Below are 15987 nucleotides of genomic sequence, written 5' to 3' on the forward strand. Positions count from 1 at the left end.
TCTGCATCTACCCCCCGCCCCATCTTGTACACACTCACAGCTGCTGCCCACCTGTCTGCATCTACCCCCCGCCCCCCTCCCCCGATCTTGTACACACTCCCAGCTGCTGACTGTCTTAGTTACTTTCTGCTGCTGTGATAAAAACACCATGACCAAGGCAGCCAGCCCAGGGACAAGGGTTTATTTGGTGTACGACTCCACAGGGACAGGGGTTCACAGGCGTCGTAGCTGGAGTAGCAAACTGAGAGCTCTCGCCTTGAACCTCAAGCACCCACAAAGAGAAGACTCAAAATAGTGCAAGTTTTCAATCTCTTAAAGCTTGCCTCGACATACTTCCTCCACCAAGGCCACCCCTCCTACACCTCCCAAACAGCTTTATCAACTGGGGACCCTATTCTTGAAATAGTGTCATATTTAAGTGAGATTATGGGGGACATTGCTTATTCAAATACCATCTATGCACAGACTCATCACACACACACACACACACACACACATACCTGTCTGCCTCTCCCGTCCTTATCTGTCAGGCTTTGATTTAATGGGTGGCCATTGATGCCTGGCTAGCACCTACCTGTGTTCCGCACTGGCTTACTCTGTTCCTTTTTATTATCCCACCAGGTCCTCAGAGCCGCCCTGCTAAGACCCACTACAGAGCCCTGCAGCTGGGCTGGAAATCCATCAGCAGACACCACCACCCCAACTAGAGTCACCACTCTGCCAGTCCCACATTGAGCTGCCCAGAGGGCACATCCTCTCAGAGCATCTCCTGGGTTCCCTCCTATGAGAGACTTTTCAAGGAAGGCACATTGAGGACTGAGACCCCAATCAGCCAGCAACACTCAGAGAAGCTTTGCAGACCCTGTGATCCAGTGGAAAATGATAACACCAAGCCATGGCCCCCCCAGACACCAACATGACAGGATTTCCTGGCCATTCATCCTTTGGATATTGGGGCTCATGAGCTAGAATGGACATTTAGAATACCTGCCTGGCTCCCCTCGGTGTCCCTGCCCACCTCAGTCTTCCTAGAGCAATGGCAGGAACTTACCTTACTGGCCTGGTGGCACTGTCCATTGCCATGGTACGTAACAGCTGGCTCCATGGAGATGTACTTCAATGATGTCCAGTCAGCCTTGCCTGCCCCAGCTTGAACACCTTTATCATCAGGACAGCTCAGGCCTATGAGCCGATGAAGCTCACTGCCTTTCCAGATGTTCACGGGAGCCCTCTGCTCTATACACGAAGGGTCAAGTATGACTTCAGTCACATTGCTCTCATAGACCCTAGTGGATGAGCAAGCCCAAGTTCCCTCTGGTCCAGGCCTCAGGAGCAGAGTAGCAGCTGGGTGTAGGGCATCCCTTTCCTCATGGGCATTTCTCTGGGTTCTCAAACCCTTTCCCACAGAAGCCTCTACAGACTGAGTTCATCTCCCGTCCTCCCAGGAGGAAACGGGAAGAGTGGGACCAGTCTGAGGCCCTGGGGGGCAGCCTGCTTGTAGCTGCTCCCACAGTGAAATAAGTGCTTAGCACCCTGGTACTGCCCTCCTGGATTGCTGGCTCCTTGCCCCCTAATGACAGCCAGACTTGTCCCTGGCCTCCCCCCACAATCTTCTCAAAGGACTCTTCTTATTGGCCCACCTGATTTCCGGAATAGAAAGTCATGCTCTTTCCCTCCCTGGCCAATACAACCTCACTCCCATCTTGCTCCCTTCTCCCAAGGCACCACGCACCATCAAATGCACTGTTATGGCGTATTCCCTGTATTCACTGCAGTGGTTTGAGTTAAAATGGCCCCCTTAGGCTCATAGGGAGTGGCCCTATCAGGAGGTGTGACTTTGCTGGAGTAGGTGTGGTCTTGTAGGGAGAAAGGTGTCACTGGGGTAGGTAGGTCTTGAGGTCTCAGATGCTTAAGTCAAGCCAAAAGTCTCCCCCTCTTCCTGCTGTCTGCCAAGTCCAGATGCAGACCTCTCGGCTCTTTCTCCAGTGCCATATCTGCCTGCGTGCCATCACGCTTTCTGCCGTGATGACAATGGACTAAATCTCTGAGCTGTGAGCTAGCCCCAGTTAAATGTTTTTCTGTATAAGAGTTGCTGTGGTCACTGTGTCTCTTCACAGCAATAGAGACTCTAACTAAGGCATTTACTGAACCAGTTGCCACCCTAGCTCCGCTTGACCCACACATTCAATTCCATGGTGCCAAAATGTCCCTGTTTTGTTTGGTGACCAACTCATCATGCTCTGGGAATCTTTGAGGAATGAACATTCCAGAACATCTGCTATCTAACGTGGTAATCCTGTCCGTGTTTGCAAACATGTTGATACAAAGTGTTATTCTGAAGGGAAGCCTTGCTCCTTGGGGTAGGCGCAGTTTTCAACTTAAATGGACTTTGTAAAGAGCTCTTCCTTGAACACTCAGTAAGCGCCAGAAACAGTAGCTAGCACCAAACCCTGTGCGCACTGTCTTTCCTTACAGAGTATAATTTACAAAGTAGAAATACCAAGAGGTCAAAGTAACAAACAGTTTCACACATGCGCTGTAGTAGGTGGCCAAGGTTTAGCTCTCGCTACCCACATCCTCCTCCTTGTCGTAGTGTGAGTGACAGTGTGTGATGGGGGAAGTGGGGTCAATGACAGGGTGATGTGACAGTGTCAGGCTGTCCAAACCGCCAAAAGTAGTCCTCTTAACACTTTGATGCTAGTATTAAATAAAAACAAGGGTTTGAACAGAGTACTGGTATGTTGTGACCATCCATCCAACAATTGGGCTGGAACTACCAGGCAGGGTGCGTGTATATACAGCGTGGATAGCTTCCCCGAGGGATGGAGACCTGCACTGAGGCATGGCTCACACGCTGGAGTAGGTGATGGGAAATGATGAAGTTCCATCACACAACTCACAAATGTGTGTATAGAGTCTGGAATTGTTCATGTTTGAATTATTCCATTTTGTGTTGTCAAACCAAGATTGACCTCACATGACTGAAACTACAAGCAGTGAAATTCCAGCGGAGTGGGAGCCTGTGGTACTCAAACATTCCCTGTAGCAACAGCACTCAGTTTGGACCATGGCCTATACACTTTCCCAGAGCCAGCCCTGGACATGGCATCTCAAAGCCCGGCTCAGTGCTGTGTTGTCACGTGGGGAGCAGTCATTGCAGCGATTCTGGCGATGGGTAATTTAGCTGGTAATCATGCCTCATGGTTGTTTATTCGCCGTTAGTAGCTGCTCCTCACACTCTCTCTAGAGTGAGGCAGAGACACACTCAATTAAGCTGGGGGTGAATCAGGCCCATGGAGCCAGCTCTAGGGCTGGAGGGCCCAGGTACAGCCCAGGAGAAGTCTCTGTGCCTAGCAGTCAATCAGGGTACCCTAATTGGAAAGTGGTAATAAAAAGTAATTGAGTTTAATACATAATTTAGATCATTACCCGTTAAGTTAATGCCTCCCGCTTAGGTGTGGGGAGAAAATTATTTATCTCCTAGACGGGAAAGATTTCATTTGTTTTGATAATGGAATGCTCGCCAATTGACTTTAATAAGAGCAGTTTGTTAAATCAGATTTTGAATTGGGGCATGGATTTGAAGTTCATATGCTAATTTTTGACATGATATACTCAGCACAACCAGTCTTCCCTTAAAGGGCTGAATTTATTCTCCCCAGGGACCTCCCAGTCACAGGAGCCCCACGCTACGGAAGTTAAATGAGTCTGATGTTTGATGGGGGGCAGTTCAGCTCCTTGCTTTCTCCCCCCAATTTTATGAAGAAGAGATGTAAGCTACAAAGCTTGGCTTCTTTCCGAACCCCTTCCCTCTCTAAAACGGTCCCCCAGCTGTGAACAAATGCTTTCGTTAAATACTGGAAAGGAACTTAATAACAAGCCTTACTTGGGCCTAACCATCTGCGATTCATTAACTCATTTAATTTCCTCGGCCTTCCTACCAAGTTCGTAGCAGTGCTCACCTATCCCGTATGCACACATTGAGGCCAGGCCCCTGAGGACTAAGGTGCGGGTAGAACTTGGTGCAGTTTTCCTCCTGACCCAGGCAAGTGCTCACTCCATTTAGGCCTCTGTTTCCCTCTCTACTGAGTGGGAATTAGATGCCAAGAGCCTTGGAAGAGAAGTTCAGATCACAGGAAGACACTTGTGGTAGTGGTAGTAGTAGTGTGTGTGTGTGTGTGTGTGTGTGTGTGACATATGCCTGCACTTCTCCCTGGGGTACCTGCCTCCAAGTCCTCACTGCCTTATGACCACCCTCTCTGAGGTCAGAAAGCCCTCAGAGGCCTTCTAACTGCCCTCTGGGACTCCAAGGGAGGTATGGCACTAATCTCCACTCTGGGAGACAAGTCTCAGGAACGCCAAGGAGGCATGTGGCACCCTGGAAACTTCTGTATTCAGTGAGGTCATCTCAAGACTTCTAGAAACTTGGCTTCTTCATTTCTGTAGGGAGAGAGGAATCCGTACCCCCAGAGAGAGAAGGATCAATCTATCCTGCCTGAAGGGGCAGGGAAGGCCAATAGGGGGGACCCTTGGCAGAGAATCCCCAGCCAGCAATGCACCCATCCTGGGAGTGGTCAGGATCTGGGGAAACCCACACACCCATCCAAAGCTAGCCCAGTCTGAGAAGGGGCCTGAAAAGTGGGAGTGAGAGGGGCCAGGATTGAACCACAAGCCCGGCAGCCACAGCAGCATCCAACCCAACTTCTTAAGGCCATGGGAGTCACTCAGCCGTCACACTTGGACTCAGAGATGGTCCAAGCTCACCTCTCATCCAGTAGCTTTGGGATTATCAGGAGTGTCGCAGCCTAGAGTTAGCCAGCACGCAGCTTCCCGGAAGCCCTTCCTGTCCAGCATGTTGGAGCTTTTCTGCCAGCAGACTGGGTCATCACAACCTTCAAGGGAGAGTGAAACCCAGGCCTGGCCCCAGCACTGCCCAGCAGGATCTCCCCAGACAAGAGAACTACTCTTTAATGTTACAGTGTTACACACTGAGCACTCTACACGTGGCTGGCGCTTGAGTCAGTTATCTTACACTTGTTTCTGTTTAAACAACTATGTGGTCCACCCGCTCCTATCCAAGGTCGAGGGCCAACACTAGGAAGGCTGCCACCACCACTGTGAGGGCGCCTGACCATGAGCACTGCTTTAGAACAAATGGAAGCACTTGTTTACAAATTGTCCGTTGAAATTTGAGTTGCAAAAATTGGCATCAGGCCTCGCCTGCCAGGCCACCCGGATTGGAGGGTGATTTATTGAGATTGCTTTACCTGGGGCCGCTCTGGCCCATGCCTCGGAGTAATTCACACCGGGCTCATTTCGGATGCAGTCAAAGACCCCCGTATTTCACTATGACAATGTAATCACAGAGCCACATTAAAAAGTCATTATTGTTTAGAATCCAGCTTGGTTTGAAAAACACTTACTATAAAATTCAACAGCCTTTGTAAATTACCGAAAGGTTTACTCAAGAGCACTGGGCGCCGTGATTTAGACACGGAACTTACCACTTTATTGATTCGGTGGGATTTTGTCGGTCCCCGCATTTATGGGAGATGATTAGTGAATGATCAGTGTAATAAACTACCTCGTGTTGGTTCATAAATAATGATGAATTGAATCTGTGCCCTCAAATTTCCAAAGCACGCCACTCTGGGCCCCAGAGCCCCAGATGTACTTTCGGGGTGGCTCTGCAGAGGTACAGAGATCAGCCTGCACCTAGGTAGAGAAAAGTGAGGGTTTGCGTTCTGGCTTCTCTCAGGATGCTGTGTCCTGCCTGCCGCCTCCCAGGAGAGCCATGCTCTAGACAAACTCAACTTCCCAGCAGCTGAATAGGGTGTTGAGGGGCGTTCGATGCAAGGCTCAAAATGAGATTTTATGTTCTACCTCCTCATCCTGTCCAGACACAGGATTCATGCGTGCACACTCCCTAAGTCATTCGTACATCATGCGTGCACAGAATAGGGAATTGCTTCTGGTTGCCCTGAGAGGCTGGGGACACAAAGCTGCAAGGAGCATGCCTGGCTACTGGAACCTGACACCTCTGCTCAGGATCACTGGAGATGGGCCATCCTGACACGACCTCCCTATGCTGGGAGCAGAACATGATGTTGGCCTGCCCATAAGTAGCAACTGAGCTCAGCTTAGGAGTCCTGACCTTGATGTGACTGCTCATCCCCAGGATCAGAAGGAAACTTCTAGAAACAATTTCTACTTATTTCCCTCCTTGGAAGTTTCTGATGTACAAAGAGCATTGAGGGAACGCAGGGGGGTTGGGTAAATGGCTCAATATGTAATCATATCTCCCAGGACTGGACATCTCGGAGGCACTCAGGGGAGTTCCAGGCAGAAAGCGAGCTCAGACAGCTAACCCCTCTATCAAGGCTCGCTACAGCCACACCCTCATGATTTTCCCAGGCCTCCTGCCCAATACCTTCCCATACCCCAGGCCTGGCCCTGCCAGCAGCTCCAGAAAGCCAGGCAAGCAAAGCAAGCATGGCAGTACCCCACAAACACAGATTAAGCAAAATAGAGACTGAATTTTGAGTTGAACTGTGTGACACGGAATTGAGTTACGCAGAGCTGAAAGTAGATTGAGGAAGAAAGGGACCGAGGGCTGAACGGAATTGAACTGGAAACGGGTTAACAGACTCGATTGTAATCTAAACCCCAAGCAAGCAGGGCAGCAAGGCAGGGACCCTCAATGCCAAGACTCCCACACTCAGAGCAGAAAGGAGGTCAGAAACCAAGGAGACTTCGCCCCTGCTTCCTGCCCTCTGGTCAGCGTTGCTGATGGGCCTGAAAGTTAAACGTGTGAATGTGCCAGCTATGGGGCTTCACACTGTGTGCATGTCCTGAGAGTTCTCCCAGCCTGCACTGCCCCTGTGTGCTGTTTGTCCCAAGAGTCATCCACATGACACAATGGCAGCCACTAGAGCTGAGGTCACTCAGGCCTTGCCCAGCAGAGAGCCCAGGAGAACTAGATGAAGGAGCATAAGGGACTCCAGGACAGCCAGGGAGACCCACATCAGGCTGACACAAATGATGAACGCCCGTTGGGACCTGGGTCAACAGCTGTGTGGCACAGGTCGGTATAAACAAGATGTCATGGTTTGAATATGCTTGGCCTAGGGAGTAGCACTATTAAGAGGTATGGCCTTGTTGGAGTAGGTGTGTCACTAGGTGTGGGCTTAAAACCCTCACCCTAGCTACTTCAAAGTGAGTCTTCCACTAGCAGCCTTCAAATGAAGATGCAGAACTCTCAGCTCCTCCTGCACCATGCCTGCCTGGATGCTGCCATGCTCCCACCTTGATGATAATGGACTGAATTTCTGAACCTGTAAGCCAGCCCCAATTAAATGTTGTTCTTATAAGAGTTGCCTTGGTCATGGCGTCTGTTCACAGCAGTAAAGCCCTAACTAAGACACAAGTCCTCATGAACTTGAGACCCAGTCAACTGGAACTGTACAGTGAGACTTCATCTGAAAACATCAGAGTAAAGAAACAAGATGGTGAAGGTGGCTGAATACACAGGAGCTGGGGGAGAGGAAGATGTGCTTGTGGGGGTTGGGGGCGTGTGCTGAGGGAGGTCACAGATTAAAAGAGCAGTTGGGGGTCTGGAGCAATGGCTCAGTGGTTAAGAGCACTTGTTGCTCTTGAAGGGTTCAATTCCCCGGCACCCACCTAGCAGGTATCTCATAACCAGCTGTCACTCCAGTTTCAGGTGATCTGACCCCATCTTCAGGCCTCTGTGGGCACCAGGTACACCTATGGTGCAATAGGTACATTCAGGCAAGACATGCACTTACATAAAACAAAAACAAAAACCTCAGAGCTGTTGGTGTCCAGAGTGTGGCAGGGCTCAGCCCGTTCCTGCTGGCTGAGAACTCTAAGCACGCTCCCCCCACCCCCTCGGAGTGAGGCCTTTAAAACTGGGAAGAGCAATCAATGAATGAGCCACACAGGGACCCAGGGCCTCGGTCCTTTGATCTCAAGCAATTGAGTTCTGCTCTTGGCACTTTCAGCCAATGGGACTGGTGTCGTTTTTTTTTTTTTTTTTTTTTTTTTTTTTTTTTTTTTTTTTTTTTTTTACAAGAAATGAGTTCTACCCAGGACTGTACCAGTTCTGCGTCCTTTCATCTCTGAGCTCAGCTTGGGAGCGAGTCTACCATCTCGCCTGGGTCCCATCAAGGATCAGACTCGAGCATCAGGCGTAGTGGTGCATGTCTGTAATCTTAGCACTCGAGAGGCTTTGGAGGGAGGATTGTACGTTTGAGAGTAGCCTAGGCTACGTTGTGAGATCTTGTTCAGAAAACAAGACACAAGCCCTCAGACTCAGTGTGTGAGAGTTGGGCTTTCCTCCTACCCCATGCCAGGCCCTGACCCTGGCAGCAGCCTGGTGAGTGTACCTTAGTGAGGGCCTCTCGCTGACCACAGGCGGGGCTTCCTTTGCTAAGGACCCCCATGTCTCGCATCCTTGGACCACTAGCCATCACTCAGGGCTCCTCATCTCTGGTTCTTCTGTGAGTTTAGGGGAGAGAGAGCAGCAGGAGTTGTCCGAGGCTCCGTGTTCCATCCCAGGAGGCGCCAAGTGAATTTGGCACATGGAGACCGACCCTTACGGAGCCGACCCAACCTGGGGTAGCTTCTCTGTTTCTCCACCCCTCACCCTGCTGCTGAAGAGGTGGTACTGTGCTGTGCTGTGCTGAAATTATGGGCTCATAGTAGTCACACGGACACTGGAGCAACCCAGGCTCAGTCCCCGGGACCTTCTGACATCTCTTCCAGTCTTGACCTGCTGGTGGGGTAAAAGTTGGTCCCTGAATCGGGTCCCTGAGAGACTTGCCACTCTGAACCTACCTGGACCCACCATAGATCCAGCTTTTCATGTGTTTCATTGTTCTTCCCTTCTCATTTTGTTCTGAAGGAGGGTGCAGAATGCTCAGCCTGTCTCTACATGATTTAAGCTTGGGGCTGGAGAGATGGTTCAGCAGTTAAGAGTACTTGGTGCTCTTACAGAGGACACAGGTTCGGTTCCCAGAACTCATGTGGCAGCTCACAAGCACCTGTAACTCCATTTTCAGGGAATCCAACACCTTCTCAGGCCACTACACACACACACACACACACACTCACACACATTCTCTCTCTCTCTCACACACACACACACACATAGTACACACATGGTGCACATACACACATCCATGTACGTACACACACACACATACACAATGCACATACACACATACAGTCAGGACACTCATACACATCAAATAAAACAAATAAATGTAACTACCTTATGCGGTTCCAGCCTGTCTGGGCTTCAGCTTCCTAGTGTCTCCCTGGGCTCCACCATAAATCCAGGGCTGGCCCTTAGTCTCCACTCCAAGATAGACAGATGTCGTCTGTCCTATCTCCAATGGGACTTTATGAACCATGGCCTACCTGGAGGGGTTCAGGAGCCTCCTCCCTCACCTGGGCTCTCCTTCCTCTCTCCATGTCCCACCCCCACGCACACTGTCTTGAGTTCAGGGCTTCCTGATCTAGCACGGAGCTTCCTCCAGCTCTTGAATACTGCTCTGCTGCCCCCGCTGCCTAGCCAGGCGCTCTCTTCCTCGGCCCACAGTCACCTCTTCCTGATGATGCCCCATGCTTCTTGCTGACAGTCTGTCCCCCTCCCTAATCACACTCAGCTCCGGAAAGGAAGGGACCTCTTGAGTCCCCAGGGCTGGACTCTCAGCAGGTGTTCAATTATTATTTGTTGAATGAATGAACGTCCTTGATGTTGTATTCCCAGTGTCCTTTGCTTCCGTTCGTTCCTGAAATGGCTTATTTTTCTCTTCCCAGCTCTGCAGGCTCATTTTTCATCCATTCTGCTATCTGAACATCTTTTGTTTTCTTATATTTCTTCTGTGTATTATTCTTTAATTCAGAATCTATGTCCTTTGTCCTGGTGTTTCATTATGGGACTGCGCAAACATTTGGAACCCTTTGTATAGGGTCACGTGTAATTTACCCCAGACTTAAGGCATGCTAGCATGTCACCTGATAATTGTTTTAAGGAGTGAGACATTAGAAATAAAATGAGCCGTGTTTCTCTCTCTCTCTCTCTCTCTCTCTCTCTCTCTCTCTCTCTCTCTCTCCCACATTCTCTTCTGAGACCTCTGCTGTGGTGTGCCACGTGGCTGTAGCAAAGACTAGCACAGATGACATCACCCTGTGTGTATATATATATATATATATATATATATATATATATATATATATATATTGTTTCACAGTCAGCATTACATTTTATGTGATCTGAGTCTGTGCAGGGCCAGGTGCTGGCACCTTTGCCACCATCATTCGCTCGAGAGAGATATGCCATGGCCAACTGCTCATTCCACGCAGGGCTGAGAGGCAGCTTCGGACGACACCTTTGTGCCTGACGGTCTCCGTGGTCCCATGCTCCTTTGGGCACATTCCTGGATGTCACTTTGTAGAATGTCTGGAAGGGAGAGGGGCAAGCCCAGCTCCAGCTTTGTTAGGAAACACCACATTGGTTTTTCTCAAGGTTGGACAGCAAACATTCCTTGCAATGTGGCCGGGAACTAACCTACCCATTATCAGCAAGGTCTCCCTGAGCCTGACGATTGCAACAGTTGTATTAACTACACTTCTCAGGTTGATAGAGAGAGGGCGCTCTTCCCGTTACCTGGCCATTGGGTTTCATCATCTATCAACTGCAGGATCCTATCATGTGTCTACTTTTCCATTGTTCTGTTATTTGTGTTACCTGCTTGTGTGTGCTCTTTATGTGCTCCATCTACTGCGGGGCTGGTGGCTTAAATTTTAACTGTCTGTTGCCTTGAGTGAGGAGAGTATTAGCTATAACACAGTAGTCACCTTTATCAAACTGGTTGTATCTTGCTCTTCTGTATCTTGACATAATTCCCATTTCTCCAGAGTGCCATCTAAATGCTTTGCGTCTCAAAGGTGGGACTTTGACCCATCTGGACGTACTTCTCTGACGGTTTCAATAACGGTGTGAATCATTTTACCATGCGGCCGGAGCAGAGAGCAGCTATTCCACAGAGCCCTGCGTGTGGGGAGGAGCCCCTTGCACACCGAGTTCTCAGCATGCAGCTGAGCCTCTGCACCGTGCTGTCAGCCTTTGATCTTCTGGGTCTCCTCGGGGAGGCCTGGCCAGGGGGTGGAGCACAGCCCTCTCTTTCAGCTTCTCTCCAAGCTTTTCTTGGTCCCTTGATAGTCCAGGTAAAGTCACCAGCGTCCTGAGAAGGTTCCATGGGAAACTGCTAGGATTTAAAGTGACATTATTATATTTAAATTATGTATCAGTGTACTCATAAAACTGGACTTTACTATCCGTGGTGTAACTGTCCAGCTGGTGAGACCTCCTCAACAGGCTGACAGAAAAGTTTACTTCCTCATTGAGATGTCCCACCCTTCTGTGCTCTTTGCTCCTAAATACCCAGAGGTTTCTTCCTAGAGGGAAGTCTTTGTCTTTTATGTTCCCTAATTAGTGTTGACTAGAGAATATTAATGTGATGGTTAACACCTCCCTAAACCAAAACCTAGCCATTCCAATTGTAAAGTTTCTTAGGATTGTTTTACACGAAAATTGCCCAACCCCCAAATAACAAACTGCACCTCTTCTTTTCTGATCTTTTCTCCTCTCTCCTTGTCTGGTGACCTTGACTGGACACTCAGACTGTAGTGAGAGCTGGCCACTAGAGCTGTCAACTCTGCCTGCGATGGTCTTGCACCTCAGCCCGGGGCTGGATACAAGTGCTACACTGTCCTGTGCCAGGCCGGGCAGCTCTGTGTCTGAGTAGAGAAGGATGTTCCTCTCAGCATCTGGGCTGCAGCAGGAGGTCAATTCCACCTGCAGCCTCGGGAGCAACCCTCATTTTTTGCCTGGGATCCGTTGATGGATTTACAGTGAGAGCATGGTCCTTGCCCCACCTCAGGTCTAGACCTTCCTAGAAGACTGATTCTAGAACATTTCCCACACCTCACTCGAAATGGCCAGCCAGGCTGACTGGGTTCCTCTGTCTGCTGCCTGCTGGTTTTGGATGTGAGCTACACACAGTTTAGTGGACAAACTGACTTGGGTAAGAATAGAGCCACCACCAGGTATGCATTGCAAGAGACTCTCTCACACCAGACATTTCCATCAAAAATAGCCACCAGGGTCAGCAAGACGGCTCAGGCAGTGAGGGTTCTTGCTTCCAAGTCTGACAGTTTGCATTTGATCCCCAGCACCCACGTGGCAGAAGAAAAGAAGTGATTCCTGCAAATTATCTTCTGACTCCCATGTACTGGCCAGCTTTGTGTGTCAGCTTGACACAGGCTGGAGTATCACAAAGAAAGGAGCCTCCCTTGAGGAAGTGCCTCCATGAAATCCAACTGAAAGGCATTTTCTCAATTAGTGATCAAGGGTTGGAGGGCCCCTTGTGGGTGGGACCATCCCTTGGTTGGTAGTCTTGGGTTCTATAAGAGAGCAAGCCAGTAAGGAACATCCCTCCATGGCCTCTGCATCAACTCCTGCCTCCAAGTTCCTACCCTGTGTGAATTCCTGTCCTGACTTCCTTTGGTGATGAAAAGCAATGTGGAATTGTAAGCTGAATAAACTCTTTCCTCCCCAACTTACTTCTTGGTCATGATGTTTTGTGCAGGAATAGAAACCCTGACTAAGACACTCCATATACACATCATGGTACACACACACACAGTTACAAACATACACGTACACATACACACACATACACCTATAAGCATGCATGCATGCACACACACACACACACACACACACACACACACACACACACATACAAGCATACAGAATGAATGACTGGATAAATAAATAAATAAATGTGATTTTTAAAAGTTTAAAAATGACAACAACCATTAACCCAGGGATCAGGGAACCGACTCAGGACAACGTTTGATGCTTGTGCCTGCTGGGCTCAGAGTTAAATGGGAACATAGCTGAAGGAGGCCTTGCTGCATGGGCAGGTTGAAGGGCCAGCTGGAAGAGAAGAAAGGTTCACGGAGTTAGGCTCAAGGCTACACACAGTGTTATGACAGTTGCTCTTCTCTGGGCATCTCTGGCTTCTCCTTGACACCAGGAGTCAGTGATGAGGTGGGGAGCACTGAATGAGTCCCCAGTCTCTCTCTCAGCTGTTTGGAGGCCTTGGTGGTTCCTGACAGTTTCCTGCTATAAGAGAGAAAGTTGTTGGTTTCTGTCACCTTGAAAAGGATTTGCGGCTTGTGGAACAGAACTGGCTAGCGTGTGAAGCAAGTAAGACACATCTGCTTCCAGAGAATGTGAGGGGCTGATAGTATGGGCCTTCACATGCACGCGCCTTCTGGCCTCCTGTGTGGCATGCACGCGCCTGTATGGAGTATGGCCAATGGAGGTCTGCTGTGGCCTCAGGTCACTCACCCTTTTGCAATGGATGCTTGCTTCATGATGGCCAAGTCCTTCCTGCCTGGATCTTGGGGCGACAGAAAAAAAGCTAGACTATACAGCAACCTAGGGAACCCAAGACTGTACCATGCCTGCTCTGTACCAGTCATGGTTGAGAAGGACCTGGCCTTTGCCACCTACACAACAGCTGTTGGCAGTCGGTGTGATAACAATTCTGGGTCACAGTCACCCCCAGGGAAGACAGTGGCATGGGCCAGGGGCGAAATGAAAGGGAAACAGTAACAACCAGAGGTGCTCGGAGCTTGTGGAGGACCCAGAGGAGAAGCTGGACCAAAGGGGTGGCTGCGATAAGTAGCTGAGGAGAGTCACATGTGTTTCAGACTTTGTTACTGAATATTGAAAGAATAGGAGCAGAAGATGATGCTCAAGTTGGTGGACTGAGCTGCAGAAATATAAACCAAGAGAAGTCTAGTGAGATGGAAACCAGAGGAGGCAGGTGAGGAGCCTGGAAAATAAGCCCAGGTTCTCAAAGACAAGAAAGTAGGGGATTGTGGGAGTGACACTAATGAGCCGTGGCTCAGAGAGGGAAAGACAGAGGTAAGTGGTCCCTCCCGCCTCACGGCAACACCACTTGTCCAAGGGCATTCCTGTTACCAAATGAAACCAGCTTGTCGGATTTCTGTCTGCAGGGAATGAGGCTCCTCTCCCACTTGCCTTCTGCCACCTTTGGAAGGAGTGTCTAATGACAAGGGAGAGCACCGTGCTTACACAAGTCACTTGTCCTTCTGCACGGGACAATTGTCCTTCCTCTGCAAAGGGACACTTGTCCTTCCTCTGCAAATGTGTGTATTTCAGTCATCTGTATCCACAGGACTCACAGACACTTCCTTTCAGGGATTGCATTAGATCCGTGGGCCAGCTTGCTGCTGTTGTCTTACTAGTCCAGCTTGCTACTGGGGGCACTTTTGGTGGCCAGCAAATCCCACCCTCAGCATCTAGCACACAGGAGCTGAGATGGCAGGAAATGAGAGGGGGGCACTTGAAAAAACAATGACCGGAAACACCTCAACTTGAATGGAAAGCATAAGCCCGCTGTCCAAGGGGCTCCGAATCCAGGCAGAATAGAGAGAAGCATGGCTAGACACACTGTGCGCTAAACCCCAAAAGACAGAGCCCAACAGGAAAATCTGAACACACTGAGAGAAAAGCAATTCAGAAACAAAGGGGACCCAATAAGGCTACCAAGGAGCCTCGTAAGAAGCGATGGAAGCCAGATGGCCACAGGATGACGTGCTCAAAGTGTTAAAAGAAAAATCTGTCAGCTAAAAAATCTTACATGCAGCTTATCATTAAATTGAAGGTGAGACAAAGCCGACCTGTTGCCAGCCAGCGAAGCAGCCTTCCCAGAGGCACCGCGGGGAGTGCTTCAGAGTGCAAGGGCACAGCAGCTAGTGCACGTGACGCGAACAAAGAAATGGAATTATGCAGATTATTGTGAAATTTCAGATGATTTTAGATTCTTGGCCAGGCATGGTGGCACATGCCTTTAATCCCAGCACTCGGGAGGCAGAGGCAGGCAGATTTCTGAGTTCAAGGCCAGCCTGGTCTACAGAGTAAGTTCCAGGACAGCCAGGGCTACACAGAGAAACCCTGTCTCGAAACCCCCCCCCCCAAAAAAAGAAGATTTTAGATTTTTGAATTAAAGATGCTTAACTAATAAAGTCTGTGTGGATATTCCAAAGTCTGAAAGACCTCGGGCTGATACTGCTGCTCTCACGCATTTTAAGTAAGGGGTGACACCTGTACCATGACGTCCAGAGGATTTCGATAAAATACCATCCCAGCAGCAGTGGACTGTGCATCCTCTCACCCCAGAAAACACATAAGACTCTTCAGGCAGGCTAGACCGTGTGCTGGATAAGAAAACAGACCTCAACACATTTGAAAAGAGTTAAGTGATTTCAAGTGTTGTCTCTTTCCATTCCACAATGGAAATTCAACTAGAACTCAATGCTCAAAGGAAACACATAAGACTCACAAATTCTAGAAAATAAACAAAATGTTCCTAAACACCAGGACACCAAAGAGGAAATCTCACCAAAAGTTCGAGAGTTCATTCACAAGAATGAAAATGGGAAGCCCAGCACCCAGGAGCTGGCCCGAGAACACTCACTCAGAAGCGTGTAGATCGCTAACAGTAACCTGCTCTTCCACCTTGAAACACTGGAAAAAGAGGAGCAAAGCAGGTGCAAAGCAAACAGAAGGAAGGCAGCAGTCAAAAACGGGAGAGGAGCCACCAAGAGAACGAACACGGGAAAACCAACACGGAAAGTGCCGTCCCTGTGAACACAAGCCAGGTTCTTTGAAAAGATGAACAAAAGTAATAAATCTTGAGCTGTGCAGACCAAGGAAAAGTGAGAGGCTCGAACCTCTGGACCTATTCTATTGGCCTTGAAAGGAATATTGTGAATAGTTCTTGTGCGCACCAGACTGGCCAGCAAGAACGATGCTGCAACAGGGTCCTTCTGCACACGTTTATTGGGAGAGCTTGATTG

At 49.3% G+C, this 15987-nt stretch overlaps 1 long non-coding RNA gene and 1 pseudogene across 1 annotated transcript in view; both read right to left on the reverse strand.

Annotated features, from left to right (window-relative positions):
* LOC110306464 overlaps positions 1 to 4990 on the reverse strand; it is a 13305-nt gene extending 8315 nt beyond the window's left edge. Inside the window, exon 1 of the long non-coding RNA XR_002379284.1 lies at positions 4765 to 4990. This is a non-coding gene — a long non-coding RNA (uncharacterized LOC110306464). The remainder of the gene's footprint in view (positions 1 to 4764) is intronic.
* An 8547-nt stretch (positions 4991 to 13537) lies between these two features.
* Positions 13538 to 14291, reverse strand: LOC110306435 (annotated as a pseudogene).
* Between the last annotated feature and the right edge of the window lie 1696 nt (positions 14292 to 15987).

The sequence above is a fragment of the Mus caroli genome, chromosome 12, assembly GCF_900094665.2.
Source record: "Mus caroli chromosome 12, CAROLI_EIJ_v1.1, whole genome shotgun sequence".
Taxonomy (NCBI): domain Eukaryota; kingdom Metazoa; phylum Chordata; class Mammalia; order Rodentia; family Muridae; genus Mus; species Mus caroli.